This window comes from Schistocerca americana, chromosome 3 (genome assembly GCF_021461395.2).
Source record: "Schistocerca americana isolate TAMUIC-IGC-003095 chromosome 3, iqSchAmer2.1, whole genome shotgun sequence".
NCBI classification, from domain to species: Eukaryota; Metazoa; Arthropoda; class Insecta; order Orthoptera; family Acrididae; genus Schistocerca; species Schistocerca americana.
The window spans coordinates 70,027,596-70,044,834 of NC_060121.1; positions in this window are offsets into that span (position 1 = coordinate 70,027,596).

A 17,239-nucleotide genomic window follows, 5' to 3' on the forward strand; every position below is an offset into this window, starting at 1 on the left:
ACGACATCAGTGTGTTCGTCACCACAGAAATGGAAATGTACTTCTCACTCTCCATGACATCGCAAGGCCTCACACAAGTCTGCACCCCCCAGGAGGAGCATACAAAACTTCATTGGGACAAATGGATGGAAACCAGGTGGTGCGAGATCTAGGCTGTTGGGTGAATGGGGAAGAACTGTCCATTGAAGGATGCACTTGGATGACGAGGTGGTTATTGATGCAACAAGACATTGGTTCCAACATCAGCCACTACAGTGGAACTGTGCTGGCATACAGGCCATCCCAGTGAGATGGTGTATGGCTGCCACAACAAATGGAAATTATGTTGAAAAGTAGGGTTTTGAAGCGAAAAGCATAGGGAATAATATGGTTAACTGGAATCCTGAACTAAATCAGCCTGCTTTCAGAAAAATTACTATGTTATTTACTGAATGCCCATCCTATATTTAAGTCAGTATTATAGACAATTGAATGTTCCAGTTTTGTAATGTGGAATACGTTATTTTGTGTATACATGTAACAGCAGTTTATGCACTGATATATGCTGTTACATGTGCAAGTGACTGGTACCTTGCAGATATTCAATTTTGTAATGTTGCATTTTGGTGAATGTATCCATTGAATGTACTTCCAGAATGTGGTGTTGTGTCAACATGTTACCTCAGCATAAACATGTAAGTCACACAGTGTTAAATTTGACATGATCTTTGTTCTCTTTATGTGAATAGTATTTGACCATATTTCAAAACAGTCGTATTTATCTCACTAACATCTTACTAGAAACATCTGACAATGCTTCCACTTACTTGTGTCAGACATATTCTGTTTTCTTATCTGTTGGTCTCTCTTGACCAGCTCTTGATTTTTTCGACCCCGATGGTATTAGGTTGCGAGGCCGGAGGGTGTTTTTCATTTTCTTTATCTAATTTTCTCTCTCATGGGGGTGGAGGACCACCTCAGGCATTGTCAAGCCAACCTTCCTAGATGTGCAAGTCTTTAACACAGAGCTGGGGTTCATGTGATGAGGTCAGTAACCTATCCATGTAAAAATCATCATTCTTGCAAGCTTAAAAAGAAGCATCAGATATAAATGCTGATGAAGCAAAGCTGTGGCTGAACAGAACAAGAGAAAGAAATCCTGAACTGCCAGAAGAAGAAATGGTAGTGACACTATTTTGTATCTTCACAATGTGTCTGAAACTTTTAGCAATAATTTGTATCTGAACAGAGTGAGGACGGTGATGTAGCTGAGCATTATTAAATTTATATCCATCACAACCAGCTGGTGGAAAGGCACTGAGTAGTGGCTGTGATACTGAAGGTTTCATCCTGGCTGCATGCGTCACTAAAGCTGCTAACATACGGGTGTGTAGACTGCTGTTACATATCTGGTCACAGGAACTTCGCGTTTGGAACACAATGTGACACACAGTTGGAGACATTTCTCTGCATCAAAAGTTAATATGGGGAAAGCTCCTTCATCCATCTAGCCAAGGGAAGCATTTTCAATGGAAAAATATTCAACACATTAAGTTGGAACTTACTGGTCTTAGGTGTCGTCACCAAAAGAGTGGTGGGGAATATTGGAAAGCTTTAATTGCATGTTGCTGCCATTCCTCGGAGACAATTCTGGCGAGAAGCACAGCACTGAAGTGTTCTTCGTGGCAAGGGAACAAATGCTTGTGACACAGAGGAGACTGCTGTTCATAAATTTCAGTGGAGTTGTGCACAAGGCTGGACATTCCTTATGGACAAAAACTAATTTTGGTGGTGTCACATGTTTGGAGAAGACTGAAGAGTAAATGAGGACAGGACACTGTGGTAGTGCGTTGCTGAAAGTGTGTGAGGTACTGCAGTACCTTATCCCACATTAGTATCTACTGAGTAAACAGCCTCCAAGATGCTACTGTGTACAGAGTTGGGTCTTTCATCCCAGACTTCACGGATGTCTGCCCTGATCCTCATCATTTGTATTTCAGTGTCTGCTACTGGGAGAAGGACGATAGTCATTGTGGAAGAATGTTTAGCAAATCTGCTAACTGGAAGATGACGTGAGATCCAGCCAGCTTTTCCAGATGCCTGAAGTACCTTTGCCTGCAACCTATCAGTTCGGGAAGAGACATCAGCTTGTGTAGGACAACATCCTTCCATGGAAACTGTGTTAAAACTGTCTTACATGAGAAGCCTTACTTGCTGAGCAGCACACTTCTTCCAGCCATGTATGTGCTTCAGTACCCATGCACATCAGTATCTATTAAAGGTAGTTCACGAGTGCTGCTGACAAGGAGCAATGGATTCTGCATCACACTTAGACACTGTAGTTATTAGCAGATCATTGTGGTACTGTGACTAGTATTGGGCTGAATGCAATGTTAAGTATCAGTAGATACCACTCTTTTCTGGTGTGGAAGCAGCCACTTAGTAGGAATACAATGCAAGGTGCCAGCCTGAGCAAAGCACCTCAAACATGGAATTCCCTTTCTGATATTTTAAGATGCAGCCAGTGAGACCTGGTTGAGTTGGTTCTGTATGCATGTCACATGTAATAACTCTAGATTTAGTTTCACATTAGATGGTTTTTAAAGTTGTCCCTTCTGTGCAACTTAATTTTTTTCTCCTCATGAACTGTTGTATATTTAACGAAAGAATGTTATTTATGTAAGTATTTGTGAGCTGAGCATCATTTCCTGCTTCTGTTTTGCTGCAGAGAAGCTGTGGATTTCCAACTAACGCAGATGATGCAAGCAATATAGTTACCATCTCAAGTAACGTAACTTGTTTGTATGTAACATGCCAATTGAAGTAAATGGTGTGGACAAGTGATAAAATTATTTGTTGTATTGTAGCTACCAGTTGACTATGAATATTTCACCAATAATAGATAGGCAGTGTAGGCCTACCATGATTTTAGAATCAAATGTATTAAAAGAAAAAGGTAGCCACTATTTTGGTCATTCATTTATTTATCACAAGTACCATACTAGTCATGTTCTTGGCTTATTTTCAGTGGTGCTGTGTACAATTACTGTAAATTATGCAGTCTGTTGAAAAATTACCACATTGTGCTGTTTAGTTTTATATTAATGTGCAGTTAGCTTGGTGTGGTAATTTTGCAATAAAATATACCCACGCAATCTGAGATGCACATTTGTAAGGTGGTTTTAATGTAGATGAAATAGGATATTTATTATGGTGTTTTTCATTGTCAGACATTGCCTTAGGCTATGATAAAGAGCTAGTTGAATAATGTCACTTCTTTATACAGTAATTGGTAACAGATTATTGTATGACTTCATATAGGCTGTGATAATGCTTGTTTATTATGTGGAAATCTAGATAAATACACATTGTAAAGCCTAGTTTTCCACTCGGTCTTTTTAAACCAATAAAATTATGTTTTGGAATTTGAACCTTATCTTCTGTACTGCTCTTGCTAGTTGTAGCACTGCAGTTAAATGATTGACTACAAGATTAATGATTAGCTACACACAAATTTAAGGAGAGAGAGTTGTAACAGTATATTCATACATCATTCCAGAATGATATTGAGGTATACTGATAATTTCTGTGAATTTTTTTTAAAAATCCCATTTCAATGTCCTTGACAACAGAAGGAAAATATGAAGTGGACAGGTTGTTCTGGCTGTGCTCAGGGTGTTTTGCAATTCATATTACAGGCTTGTAGGAGGAACTTTGTACATTTCCATACATGGATTCATTAATCTTAGTGGATAAAGTTTGCTCTAGAACCTCTCTGTAATGGGAATTGTGAGACACCTTGACTTCTTGAGTGACATGATGAATGGCATGTGTTGAGTGTAGACTATTGAGCCTCAGTAAATCAGTGTCCTTTGTATCTAGTTTGCACATTATTCTACTTGCTACAAAGTGACAAGTGTTGTCAATATCATTACATGGAAAGAAATTGTATATTAATTTTCTGTGAGAGTTTGTTTCTTGTCATATTGCCAGTTTGTCAACTGGATAGTTTAGAAGCTTGTTGTGTGCTGTCAAGCTTATTTTGATGCCAATGCAGTGAACTATGTTTGGCTTTGTAAATGCTTGAAACTTTGTTTCACAAGTAGGTTGTTACCTGGCAGTGAAAAAAGTGCTTGCACTTAAGCTTTTCCTCAGTATTATTCACTGGATATAAATATGCCATAGAAACACATCGTTATTCTGTGATGCCCATAATATTATCTGTTTATATTTTTTGACGAAATATTACCACAGTCTGGAATTGTCAGTTATTGGCAGTTGTGTTTCCCTTACAAATTAAATTTTACAGTGATGAAGAATGTCAGTGACACACATTAGCTAATGATACATTAGTTTGCTCATAAATATTTTCAGAGTGTTTATGCTGTTAGTAGGAAAGCATATACATATATTACCTGTGTACTGTTACAACAAACTTATTTGTTGTTCACAATTACCGTAATTGGAGTACATATATGATTAGCATGATTATGTTGGTCCTGTGAATGCAAACATGTTACTGTTCTGATACCTCCATGTGCCTGTTCATCTATGAAAATTCAGTATCTTATCGTCCAGCTTTTAAAAATAGTGTCTATAAACAATTGGGAATTTACTGGTACAACTCCTGTGTATAAAATGATGTCAAACTTCTGACTGCTTTGGAAATGAGTTAATGTGTAAAAATATTTCACTTGAAGCATAGTTTCAAATGTTTGCTAAACTTTTTCTTGCTTACATGCTTGAAGTTTAAGAAGTCCGTAAGTGTGCTTATTCTGAAATATGTGATGAATAGTATGTGATCAGTTACAGTGCCTCAACAAGCACTGTTTCCAACTGTGCTTGCCAATATCTACTCATTAAGATTGTCTTACTGTGTTGAAGTTGGTCAGTAATTACCAGAAATATTGTCAATCAAATTTTTGTAATTCCTGAAAGGCATTAATTAGGCAACCTACAACTGGTACCTGATTCGTGGTTAGTCCCTGGATATTCAACTGAATCTCCAGTATTCCTGTGTATGAGTTACCTTGATTGTCTGTTACTGTAACAGTGTTAGTGTAATAAGTGACTATGTCATTCATTGTTATTTAAATGACTTTTGTGCCTACAAAGTTAGTTTTGTAATACTGTCTGATTGTACAATGACTTTTTTAACATAATAAGCGTTGAGTTATTAATATCAGTGCATCTTAATTTGCCCCTTTTGCCTGTTTTTATTACAGTAGATATTGGCTACAGATTTTGCTCCTTCAGATGCATGTATTCATGCTTGTCCTCTCCATACACATTTCTTACTTGGGTACCTTGTCAGAATTGTGGGTACATGAATGTTGATTAATGTAGAACTTGTTTGTGCACATGGTTATTGGGTGATCAAAAATCAACTACTCATCCCATTATTTTATGGCTAATGATAAAAGCAGTTCACAGGTGTGGAAAGTTCTTAATTCTCCAACACTGTATCTTAACTTCAACGTGCATTTCATTCTTCTTCAGATACTGCTCACTGCAATACAGGAGACTAACTATACAAAGTGTCTGTTAGCTGTTTGTTTGAATATCAACTCACTTCTCAAGACGGCCAATGGCTAAATGGTCTTTTGCTTATGACTGATTCTGTTTGTTCCTACAGGATGCCAAGACTCTTAATTGGAGTGTGTCAGTGTGGACTCCCACAATCCAAAAGCCCACAAATACCACCAAAGGCTGTGGTGGATTCCATAAAATGTGGGGTACTTATTTCTGTAAATTATGCCTCCATGCTTTAGTTGTGATTATTTTGAGGATCAGATCAGATCATTACTGAGCTCATGAGCTGCAGTAGGTTTCATTGAGGGGTTTTCTCCCATTGACTAGTTGTCTCGCAAGGTATTGGAAGTTTGCACATTTCCATTCTTTCACTATTATTCTTTATTATTGCAACTGCCTTCTTTTCAGTTGCAAAGGTATTGGAAATGGTGGAGTGTTTCTTCAGAATGTTACTAAATATTTTAGATGTGGCTATTTATAGTGAGTACTACGCTCATATTCATTTTCCATGTTGCTCCATGGCTCGTAGGATGTAAAACTTGTTTCGTGGATTAAATGTACTGAGTGTACCAGTAGGAAGCTGTTTTGTATTCTCTCACAGCCAATCACCTTGGAATTTTGTAGTAGGACTACTCTCCACTTTTCCCAAAGGATAATAAATTCAGTTGCAGCGATGTACACAGCAATGGAACAATCATCCTATGCCGCTGTCTTACTGGTCTGCCTGACTGCTGGTTCATATTGTGGAGCAGTTAACAGCCCGTTGCAGCTCCTCACTGTTTTCATCTTCTAGTAGAATTATCGAATAGTCAGCAAATAACATGCATTTAAGTGCTTCTTCAATTGTGTCCAGTGTGTTCAGCTGCTTTGCAATTTCATCATTTTACCTAGTGCAGCGTTTGCTGATGACACTGTAGTACACAGAGAGGTATTGTCATTGAGGGATTCCATGAGGATACAAATTAACTTTCTACAGGTTGAATTTCTGTTTGATGTGATGAATGGCAGCTCGACTACATGCAGACAAAATGTAAGTTAATGTGGATGAGTAGGAGAAACAAACCAATAATGTTCGAATACAATATCATTACTGTGATGTTAGGGACAACTACATCCACATGATTAATCTGCAATTCAGAATAAAGTGCGTGCCCCCAGGGGCTCAGCGTTCATTTGCTGAGTACGGGCTTGGCGACCCCGGGGTCCTGAGCTGGGGACTGGCCAGCGCCGCCGGTCTCCTGTCACCGTAACCCCCGGACATGCTTCAGCGACCACCGTATGGTGCGGCGGTGGAATGTTGTGTGCTGCGGGGAATGGTAATCTTGGCTTGACTGCCTGGATTGCGAGGAAGGTACACCTCTATAAAAACCCCTCAATCTTACGGTGTGCTGCGCGCCTATCAGATGCATGGCTGTTGGGGTGGAACAGTCGCTAGCGGGCAACCTCTGGGGCACCTGCCGCACCCCAGTTGTATACGGCTTACTCAGGCACGCGGGGCTCTGTCTGAGCGGACCTTTAGTTCCCTAGCTGCTCGTGGGACCGCAATGGACCTTTCGACCTCTACATTTCCCCCTACCAGTGGATTGGGTGGGCCGCTGGTAGGCAAACACACCCCTTCGAAAAAGCGACTTCGTGCTTCGAGTCCTCCAGCTCCTGGTGTTGCTAGAGATTTATCAGACTGTTGTAACAGAGCACATGCTGAAAATCAGAATGTGTTTTTGATTATTAAACGGAAGGAGGGTAGCTTTGAGAGGGTTTCTCCCTTTTACATCCACAAGGGTCTTGAAGGAATTGCAGGTACACTGAAATCTGTTAAGCGACTGCGCAATGGTACTCTAGTACTTCTAGTTCCCGTCAAGTCGCTTCTCTTCGGAAAGCCCCCAGTCTCGGAGAGTACGCTATCGAGACCGAGCTCCACTCCACACTCAACTATAGTAAGGGTGTTGTGACATGTAGGGACTTGGTGGATATCTCCACAGACGAGTTGAAATCTGAGTTGGCTGACGAAGGTATTGTTGACGTGCAGAATATTATGAGGCGAGTCGATGGGGACCTAGTAAAATCCGACTCGTTTATTCTCACGTTCAGTTGCCCGCGACTTCCAGAGCATGTTAAAGCGGGGTTCTTATGTTTTTCCAGTACGGCCATATTTCCCCAACCCAATGCGCTGCTTTAAATGTCAGCGCTTTGGGCATACTACATTGGGGTGCAATGGGATAGCCACTTGCGGTAAATGTGGTCAGCCTGAACATGAAGTGCGTGAATTGCTTTGGGAGTCACCCTGTCTGGAGCCGGGTCTGCCCCATCTATCTCGAGGAACGAAAGATACAGGAGATCAAAACATCTAAGCGCATCCCCTATGGTGAGGCCAAGAAGCTCTTTAAGGCCATGCAACCTCCTGTGTTTACTACATCTTTCGCTTCCGCCCTGAAAAAACCAGTACAAATGGTCACTGTTGCTACGCAAACGGAAGTTGCTAGTGTTAGCACTAATACCTGCGTTTGCCAGTGCACTTGTGCTGCTGTGGTTGTTTTGCAACCTGCAGCTCTCCCCGCAACGTCGGACAAGGCCGTGGTTGCTGACATTGGGGTACTTCCTGCCTCTTCCCCTATGGCGCCTTCTGCCCAGGCGAGTTAAGCTCCAACTGCTGACAAGGCTCTGCATTCTAAGCCCCCTAAGACCAAGACGCTGAAGGTGAAGATTTTGCCACCTGCGGAGACTGATCAGGGTCGGTCCGATGACGAGGCCATCGTACTGTCTGACATCTCCCGTGGGTCATCATCGGAGCTGATGGACATTGATGTCGACCGGGGGCGCTCTTCTCGCCCCAGGAATAAATCTCCGCCCAGTACGGGCTCTCCTCCAAAACACAGAGGCAGGGTGAAAGTTCAGCCACCCTGATCACTGGCTCCCATCTTACAGTGGAACCTGAATGGGTTCAGGACGCATGTGGCCGAACTACAACTCCTTGTACGTGAGTTCCCTTTCTGCTTATGTCTCCAAGAGACACATTTTCGGGCCACTGATGCTCCTTCTTTACGGGGCTATACCGTTTATCGGAAAGATGATCTGACGGGGGGAAAGGGCAAAGGGTGGTGTTGCGGTTTTTGTCCGTGACATGCACCCCTCATCTGAGCTCCCTCTCGTTACAGACTTGCAAGCAGTTGCAGTTGACCTTCTTGTGGGTCGGAGGCTCACAGTCTGTTCACTTTACTTACCTCCTCAGGATGCGATAGACTCTGAGGCTCTCACGGACCTTATTGGCCAACTTCCCCGCCCATTTCTTCTTCTGGGGGACTTCAATGCTTATAATGTCTTATGGGGATCTTCGACTACGTGCCCCAGGGGTCGCATTCTGGAACGCCTCATGGTGTCTGAAGAACTGTGCATCCTCAACTCTGGTGCCCTCACTCATTTCTGTACTGCTTCTGGGTCGTCGTCAGCTATTGACCTTTCCTTTTGCTCTCCAGCACTAGCGGATTCTGCTCTATGGGAGGTTGATGCTGACCTCCATTCTAGTGACCACTTCCCCCTTTGGATTCGCCTCCTGGATGAGGCTATGGCATTTCCGGTACCGCCCCGGTGGCACCTCTGCAGGGCTGACTGGACACTTTTCAGCCACCTGGCCGTTTTGGAACACCGTGACAGCGTCCACGAATGGGTAGACCATGTTACAGCTGTGATCTCCCATGCTGCTGAATTGTCAATCCCACGGTCATCCGATCATCCCAAGAGGCGTCCTGTCCCTTGGTGGACCCCTGAGTGCCGCTCAGCCATCCGAGCCCGCCGTGCCGCTCTGCGCCGCTTCAAGTGCCGTCCCACAGCTGACAATCTTGCAGCCTTTCGGGTGGCAAGGGCTAAAGCGCGGGGCGTGATTAAAGAGAGCAAACGACGGTCATGGCAATCGTTCTTGAACTCCATCTCCCGCTCCACTAGTTCTACGAAAGTATGGGAAGCCATCAGGAGGATTTCCGGGAAACTCGGCCAACTACCTGTCACGGCCTTGCTGCATCAGGGAAGTCTCCTCACGGCGCCGAGAGACATTGCCCAGACACTGGCCATGCATTTTGCGGAATCTACCGCCACTGTTAACTGTGATCCAGATTTCTGCCGCTACCGCACTGCCATCGAGAGGGGTCACTTGAACTTCCGGTCTCCTAATTCTGAACCCTACGACTGCCCCTTCACAATGTGGGAACTGGATTCGGCGCTGTCTGTGGCTCATGATACTGCGCCTGGTCATGATCAAATCCGGTATAGCATGCTGCGGCACTTGTTACTGCCTTCCAAGGAAGTTCTCCTGAATTGTTTTAATATGATATGGTTATCCGGCACGTACCCTGACTCGTGGAGGGAGGCGATTTTGATACCCCTCCTCAAACCAGGGAGGGACCGAACGCATCCCAGTAGTTATCAAAGTATCGCCTTGACGAGCTGTGTCGGGAAGACGTTGGAACGCATGGTCAATCGTCGCCTGGTTTGGCTGCTCGAGACCAGGCAGCTCCTTAGCCCCTCTCAGTGTGGCTTTCGGAGATGGCGTTCCACTATAGACAACTTGACCCTGCTTGAGGCGGCCATCCAGCAGGCCTTCCTGCGTCACCAGCATTGTCTGGGTGTATTCTTTGACATTCATAAGGCGTATGACACTACTTGGCGCCGCCATATCCTCAATCAACTCCATAAGTGGGGCTTTCGTGGCCGTCTCCCCATCTTCATTCGGTCCTTTCTTTCCCACCGCCTCTTTCGCTATAGGGTTGGTGATGTACTATCTGATTTGTATGTGCAGGAGAATGGTGTTCCTCAGGGAAGCGTTTTAAGTGTCACCCTCTTTGCCGTCGCCATTAACAGTATCACGTCCACTATCCGGAGTCCTGCCCAATGCTCCTTGTTTGTGGACGATTTTGCTGTTTTCTGTTCTTCCAGTCTTGTCACTGCTAGTCGACAGTTGCAGCTTACGATACAGCGATTAGAGGCATGGACTGCGAAGACGGGTTTTACCTTTTATGCAGCCAAATGTGTGTGTGTTCATTTTAATCGTTCTCGACATCTTTTTACCTCCCCTGAATTGCGTCTGACCCCCTGTGGGTTCGGGGGTAAGAATAGGCCCGCGGTATTCCTGCCTGTCGTAAGAGGCGACTAAAAGGAGTCTCAAACGTTTCGGCCTTATGTGATGGTCCCCTCTCGGGTTTGACCTCCATCTCTCTAAATTATTCCGAAGAGCGAGCCTATTGGGGAAGGGCGCCTTACATGGTGCACTGTATCCTTCGTGCAATTCGACCTTTAGCCGTCTTTCTCGTCGTTGCAATGGTGTCCCGCTCGTTTTCGATCTCTTGGGCGATTACCACGCTGCACTCTCCGGTGTTTCTTTTAACTGCGACGGCGACCTTGGCCGTTTTTGCACCTAAGATCCAGCACGGTAGCCAGTCCGTTGTGGTGGGGCCGCCATGTACCCTCTTGGTTGTAGCCCCCTGACAACACAGGGATCGCTCTACTGATGCCTGCGCCGTTAACTCCCCACGTATGCCAAGGGGTAGATGCCCATCGCCCTGGGGCATCGGGACTCCCGGCAATGGCCATCCTGCCAGGTGGCCTTTGCTGTGGCTGGGTGGCGCCCATGGGGAGGGCTCTTGGTCGGAGTAGGTGGCATCAGGGCGGATGACCCGCAATGAAGCGTGGTACATCATCTCTCGCTGGCGGCCAGCCGTCAGCAGTCTCTAAGCGTTCCAAGGCTCACTGCAAGGCTAATGTGTATGACCCCAAATCGTTCCCCTCCCTCGCCACACCATGGGAGGAACGACAGGCATTGCGTGACACTGAGACGTATTCGCCCAGATATCCTGTCTGTACCAGAGCTGATGGGGAATCTTTTCTATCCGTGAAGCCTCAGTTCTTTGTAGAGCATTTAGAGGACAAGTTTGGGGAGGTGGAGGGCTTGTCCAAGATGCGGTCCGGATCGGTGTTGATAAAAACGGCATTCTCCGCCCAGTCGCGGGCCTTGCTCGCTTGTACTAAGCTGGGGGATGTCTCTGTCACTATCACGCCCCATAAGAGTCTGAACATGGTCCAGGGCATTATCTTTCACAGGGATCTGCTTTTACAGTCCGACGACGAGCTGCGAGCCAACTTGGAGCGCCGAGGTGTCCATTTCGTCCGGCGCGTCCACCGGGGTCCGAGGGATCGTCAAATTGCCACCGGTGCCTTCATCTTGGCCTTCGAGGGTGACACGTTACCTGAGAAGGTCAAGGTGATGGTGTACCGTTGTGATGTCAAGCCGTATATCCCTCCCCCGATGCAGTGCTTCAAGTGTTGGAAGTTCGGCCACATGTCTTCCCGCTGTGCGTCTGACCTCGTCTGTCACGATTGCGGTCGACCTTCCCATCCTGATCATCCCTGTGCGCCGCCTCCAATCTGTGTGAACTGTGGTGCGCACCATCCGCCTTGCTCGCCGGACTGTCCGATTCTGCAGAAGGAGCGGAAGATCATGGAAATAAAGACTGTCGACTGCCTGACGTACACTGAGGCGAAGCGGAAATATGATCGGCTTCATCCGGTGCGCATGACAGCTTCCTATGCCGCAACTGTCACTCCTTCTACAATTCCATCCGCTCCAGTCAGCTCTCAGAGTCGAAGTCCCACACCTGCCCCCTTGATGGTGGGGGGCACTAAACCTCCTGTTGCTCCTGCTCCATCTACTTCAGGAGCAACACCCCCCCAACCATCGGGGACATCAGTCCCCCCTTCCCAGCCGGAGAAGCGTAAGACTTCTTCGGCTACTCTCGTAAGGAAGGGGTCCCTTGGGGACCTCCCTTCCCAAGTTCCGTCCGGTACAAAGGCCGACAGCCGCAAGTGGCTTAAACAACCGCCGGTCCCTGGTCGTAGGGACACACGGTCGTCGTCTGTCCCTGGTGTTTGTCCCGGCCGTCCGTCCATCTGGATTTGGCACAGGGACCTAAGGACTCGGTTCCGCCTGTGGCCCTCCGTCGCCGTTTTCTTGCGCTCCTCGACTCATTTCCGGGCTGTGAGCCTGTCTACACTGATGGTTCCCTGGTTGATGGTCGCACTGCCTACGCTTTTGCTCACGCTGCCCATGTTGAGCAACGCTCCTTGCCGGCTGGCTGCAGTATTTTTACTGCAGAGCTGGTGGCCATCTTGCGCGCTCTTGAGCATATGCGTTCCTGCTCAGATGCGTCCGTCGTCATCTGCAGTGACTCCCTGAGCAGCCTCCAGGCCATCGACCGCTGCTATCCCTCTTCTCCTCTGGTGTCCTCTATTCGGGAGTCTGTTTCCACCATTACCCACTCTGGTCGTTCGGTGGTTTTTGTTTGGACGTCAGGTCACGTTGGCATCCCGGGGAACGAACGTGTTGACAGGCTGGCCAAAGGGGCGATAGACGCCCCAGCTTTGGAGATCGGCCTTACGGCTCGCGACCAGCAGCTGGTGTTGCGCCGTAAGGTACTTGGGATGTGGGCTGCTGAGTGGCGTGGCATGACAGCCCCGAATAAACTACGGGCTGTCAAGGGGACGACCGATGTGTGGCGTTCCTCCCTGCGGGCTTCTCGCAGGGACTCGGTAGTCCCGTGTCGGCTGCGCATCGGCCATACCTACCTGACGCACGGCCATCTGTTACGTCAGGAGGATCCCCCCTTGTGTCAGTGTGGGTCCCGGCTGACGGTCTGCCACATTTTGCTGGAGTGTCCTCGACTGCGCACACTCCGGCAATCGTTTAATCTCCTGGGCACTTTGGCTTTGGTTTTATCTGACGATGCCTCCATGGCTGACAATGTTTTACATTTTATCCGTAGTAGTCGTTTTTATGGTTCGATTTAGGGAGGTCCTGCGCCTTTCCCTTTCCGTGTCTTTTGTCCTTGTGTCTGTTGCTGTTCTGGTGTGCCGTCAGATGGTTGACTCTTTCCCTTTTTTTTCCTCATGGTCAGTCACCCAGTCTCCGGCCATCCTCCTTTCTTCTGTCTCTTTCTGTCTGGTGTTCCTCTGTCCTTTTCTTGTCTGTAGTGTTTCTTGCTGCATTTGTGTTCTTTTAGCGCCTGGGGGGACGTCTCCTCCCCCTTTGGTTTTTATCTGCTCTGTAGATTTTCGGCTCGCCTGATTTTGGAATGGGGGACTGATGACCTTCGCTGTTTAGTCCCCCTTAAACATACCAACAACCACCACCACCAATTGCGTCTGAGGGACACCATTCTTCCTTTTAGCGACACTGTGCGGTTCCTGGGCCTCACTTTTGATTCAAAGTTGTCGTGGTTGCCTCACCTTAAAGACCTCAAGGTGCGGGCCCTGAAGGCACTGAATATTCTGAAGTGTCTGAGCCATCGGTCCTGGGGAGCAGATCGGGCGCGTCTGCTGCAGTTTCATAGGGCTTTCGTCCGATCGCGACTTGACTATGGTTGCACCGTGTATGGGTCAGCAAGGCCTTCGTATCTGAAGAGTCTTGATGCAGTACACCATGAGGGTATCAGGCTGGCCACTGGTGCCTTCCGTACTAGCCCCATCCCCAGCCTGTGTGCTGAGGCAGGGGAACCGCCGCTCGCCATCCCGCGGCAACTCCTCATGGTGCGATGGGTGTGTCAATTCCTTGCCTGTCCTACCTCCCCTGCATACCCTACTGTTGCCCGACCGCCTATGGAACGTCTCTTTTCCAGTCGTCCCAGGGCAACGAGACCATTTGGGATTCGTGCCAAGCATTTGCTTGTGTCCCTTGGTGTGGAGCGTGTGGCCCCCCAACGACAAGGTTTTACTCGCCTGCCTCCCTGGTTCCTTCAAAAGCCCAGCGTCCTTTTAGACTTGTCGGAGTACCGGAGGAGCAGCACTCCTGCGTTTGTTTTTAACTCCTTATTTTCTGATATTTTAAACCAGCATCCCGACCATGAACCAGTATTTACGGATGGCTCTAAACAGGGGGACTCTGTTGGTTGTGCTGTTGTTTTCCCTGATCGACTCGTCAAGTTACGGCTTCCTGCGGCGTTTACCATCTTTGATGCTGAATTGGTTGCGATCTTGCGGGCATTGGAGCAGATGAGATGTGTCCCCAGTCGTAAGTTCCTCATCTGTTCTGACTCCCTGAGTGCCCTTCAGACCGTGCAACGCTTGTACTCAGCGGATACGGTCGATCAGAACATCCATGATGCCCTACTCCACCTGCAGCGGCAGGGGAAGGAGGTTTCCTTCTGCTGGGTGCCAGGGCACGTGGGTATTAGGGGAAACGAGCTGGCGGATGTGGCTGCCAAAGATGCATGTTCCCTCCCTGACGTTGTTGAATGTGCCGTCCCCCTCCATGCTGTTACCTCCCTCCTGTGTTTTCGCGTTATGCGTCAGTGGGACGAGGAGTTGCTGGCAGTCGGTGAAAATAAGCTGCGTCTGGTGAAGGCCACCACGTGGCCATGGCGTACTTCCTCCCAGTCATGCAGGCGGGATGAGGTTCTCCTCACTCGCCTCCGCATCGGGCACAGTCCCTTCACACATGGTTTTTTACTCCGGCGGGAGGATCCCCCCCTCTGCAGTGCTTGTGGCGTCCAGATTACTGTCCGCCACATTTTACTTGATTGTCTTTTATTCTCTGACCAGAGGGCGGTGGTTTCTTTGCCACCGGATTTGCCCTCTATTTTGAAAGACGACGCATCGTCTGTGGTGAAGGTTTTACGGTTTTGTGTCCTGTCCAATTTGTTGCCACGGATTTTAGGGAGAGGGTTTTAATGTGCTGCTGGATGACTGGCTCACCCAGATTTTAGGTAAGAGGTCCGCCAGTCACGAATACCTCCTTGTTTCCCTTCGGTTTCTGTCCTCCCTTCCTTGTGTTTCCTTTCCTTTTTTAGTGCACTCTTTCTCCTCTTGTTTTGCCTCTGTACGTGAGGATTTGGAACTGGGTCAGGTCTGTGTCTTTTAGCTGTTCCCCTTGTTCGCTGTTCGTCAAAGTCCCTTCACTGCATGCGTTCCTCTTTTTATGCGTTTGGGCGCTGATGACCCCGCTGTTTAGCGCCCGTAAATCTCAAACACACACACAATAAAGTGCGTGGCAGAGAGTTCATTGACCCACCTTCAAGCTGTTTTTCTCATTCCTCATTAACAGTGTGGAGCTCTGATTTATTTTATGATGATCATTCCACCCTATGTAGTTGGGTGACGACAAAATATTTTTCACATTATAGGAGAAAGCTGGTGATTGAAATGTTATTAGAAGGTCTCACTACAGCGAGAAAGACCATTGTTTTAATAATTGCCACCCCAATTCGTGAATCGTATCCTTCGCAGTCTCCCCTATTTCAGCATAATATGAAACAAGCTTGTCTTGTCTGAACTTGTTGTTGACCTCTGTCAATCCTATATGATGCAGATCCCTCACCACACAGTAATAGTCCAGAAGAGGGCGGCCAAGCTCGATGTTAGCAGTCTCTTTACTAGACCTGTTGCGCTCTAGTGTTCTGGAAATAAATCGCAGTTGTTGGTTTGCATTCCTCACGGCATTTTCTGTATGATAGCTCCAATTTAATTCGTCCATAATTGTAATTTCTAAGCATTAAGTTGAAATGACAGTTTTCAGAAGTATTGTGAAACCTAAATGTAGCGTACTCATGTGGACGATCTCACTTCTACGTACTGAGAGACAATCGCCACTCTTCGCACCATACAGGTATTTTGTCTAAATCGTGTTGCAATTAGTTTCGATCGTCCGACAACTATAAACGGCGGTAGATGATGGCATCATCTGCTAACAAACTGAGAGCTGCTCAGATTGAGTCCAAAATCGTTTGTCTGGATCAAAAACAGCAGAGCTCCTGGAATATGTCCTTGGGGAATGCCATTTATTATTTCCGTTTTACTCGATGACTTTCCGTCAATAACTACCATCTGTGACCTCCCTGACAGGAAATCTTATCAGTATTCGTTTGAGGAACAAATTTAAAATATGGAATCAGTTTACGATCCCCTTGTAACAGTGGTCAGTGGTAGATTCAAAAAGATTTTGCGTCCCTAGGCACGCCATATTATAAGCGCTCCACCCCCCACCACCCCCCTCCCCTCCTCCAAAAAAAGAACATGTTTTAAATACTAACTATTACCGGTACCTGATCACTCCACAATTGCTGTTTTGGGTGGGCGCGCTGTGAGCTATTTCAGTACTCTGCTATTTGTTTTTCTGAAGGACGCGTCAGCAGTCTGGTCGCGCTCTATCAAAATGCAATATGGTTCCTGAATTATACTTGGTGTACGGCAGCGGATAAAACAAACTTAAAACTGGATTGTGTTAACACATTCTTCTGTCGAAAGACAACAGAAATGAACACAAGAAAAGTAACTTTTCTTTTATGGCATAAAATTTAAGCAGAACGTGTAGGAGACAACGGATTGTTGTTATACATTCACTTCTAATATGTTCTTTCACACGAAACCGTTGAAAGTGAAGATAAAGTAGTATTACGATCTAAAAATTGAAGCGAACTTGTCATACAGTAGAAATTAATACGTACTTTTACAGAGATTCGTTCCAAAGTAAAATTAAATAGTCGTTTAACGATCTAGTAAATTGAATGTGTAGGCCTACCGTAGCAGACAAAAACCACATTCGGTGTTACTACATGAAATTATGGGAAAGCTTAAGAAATCAAAATGAAATAGAGATTTCGGTGCACGAACTAATAATTAAATACGGACGATCAAACGCAGATCTGGATTTGCTATTACATAATTTTACAGAGTAGTGTGGAAATATCAAATTTGT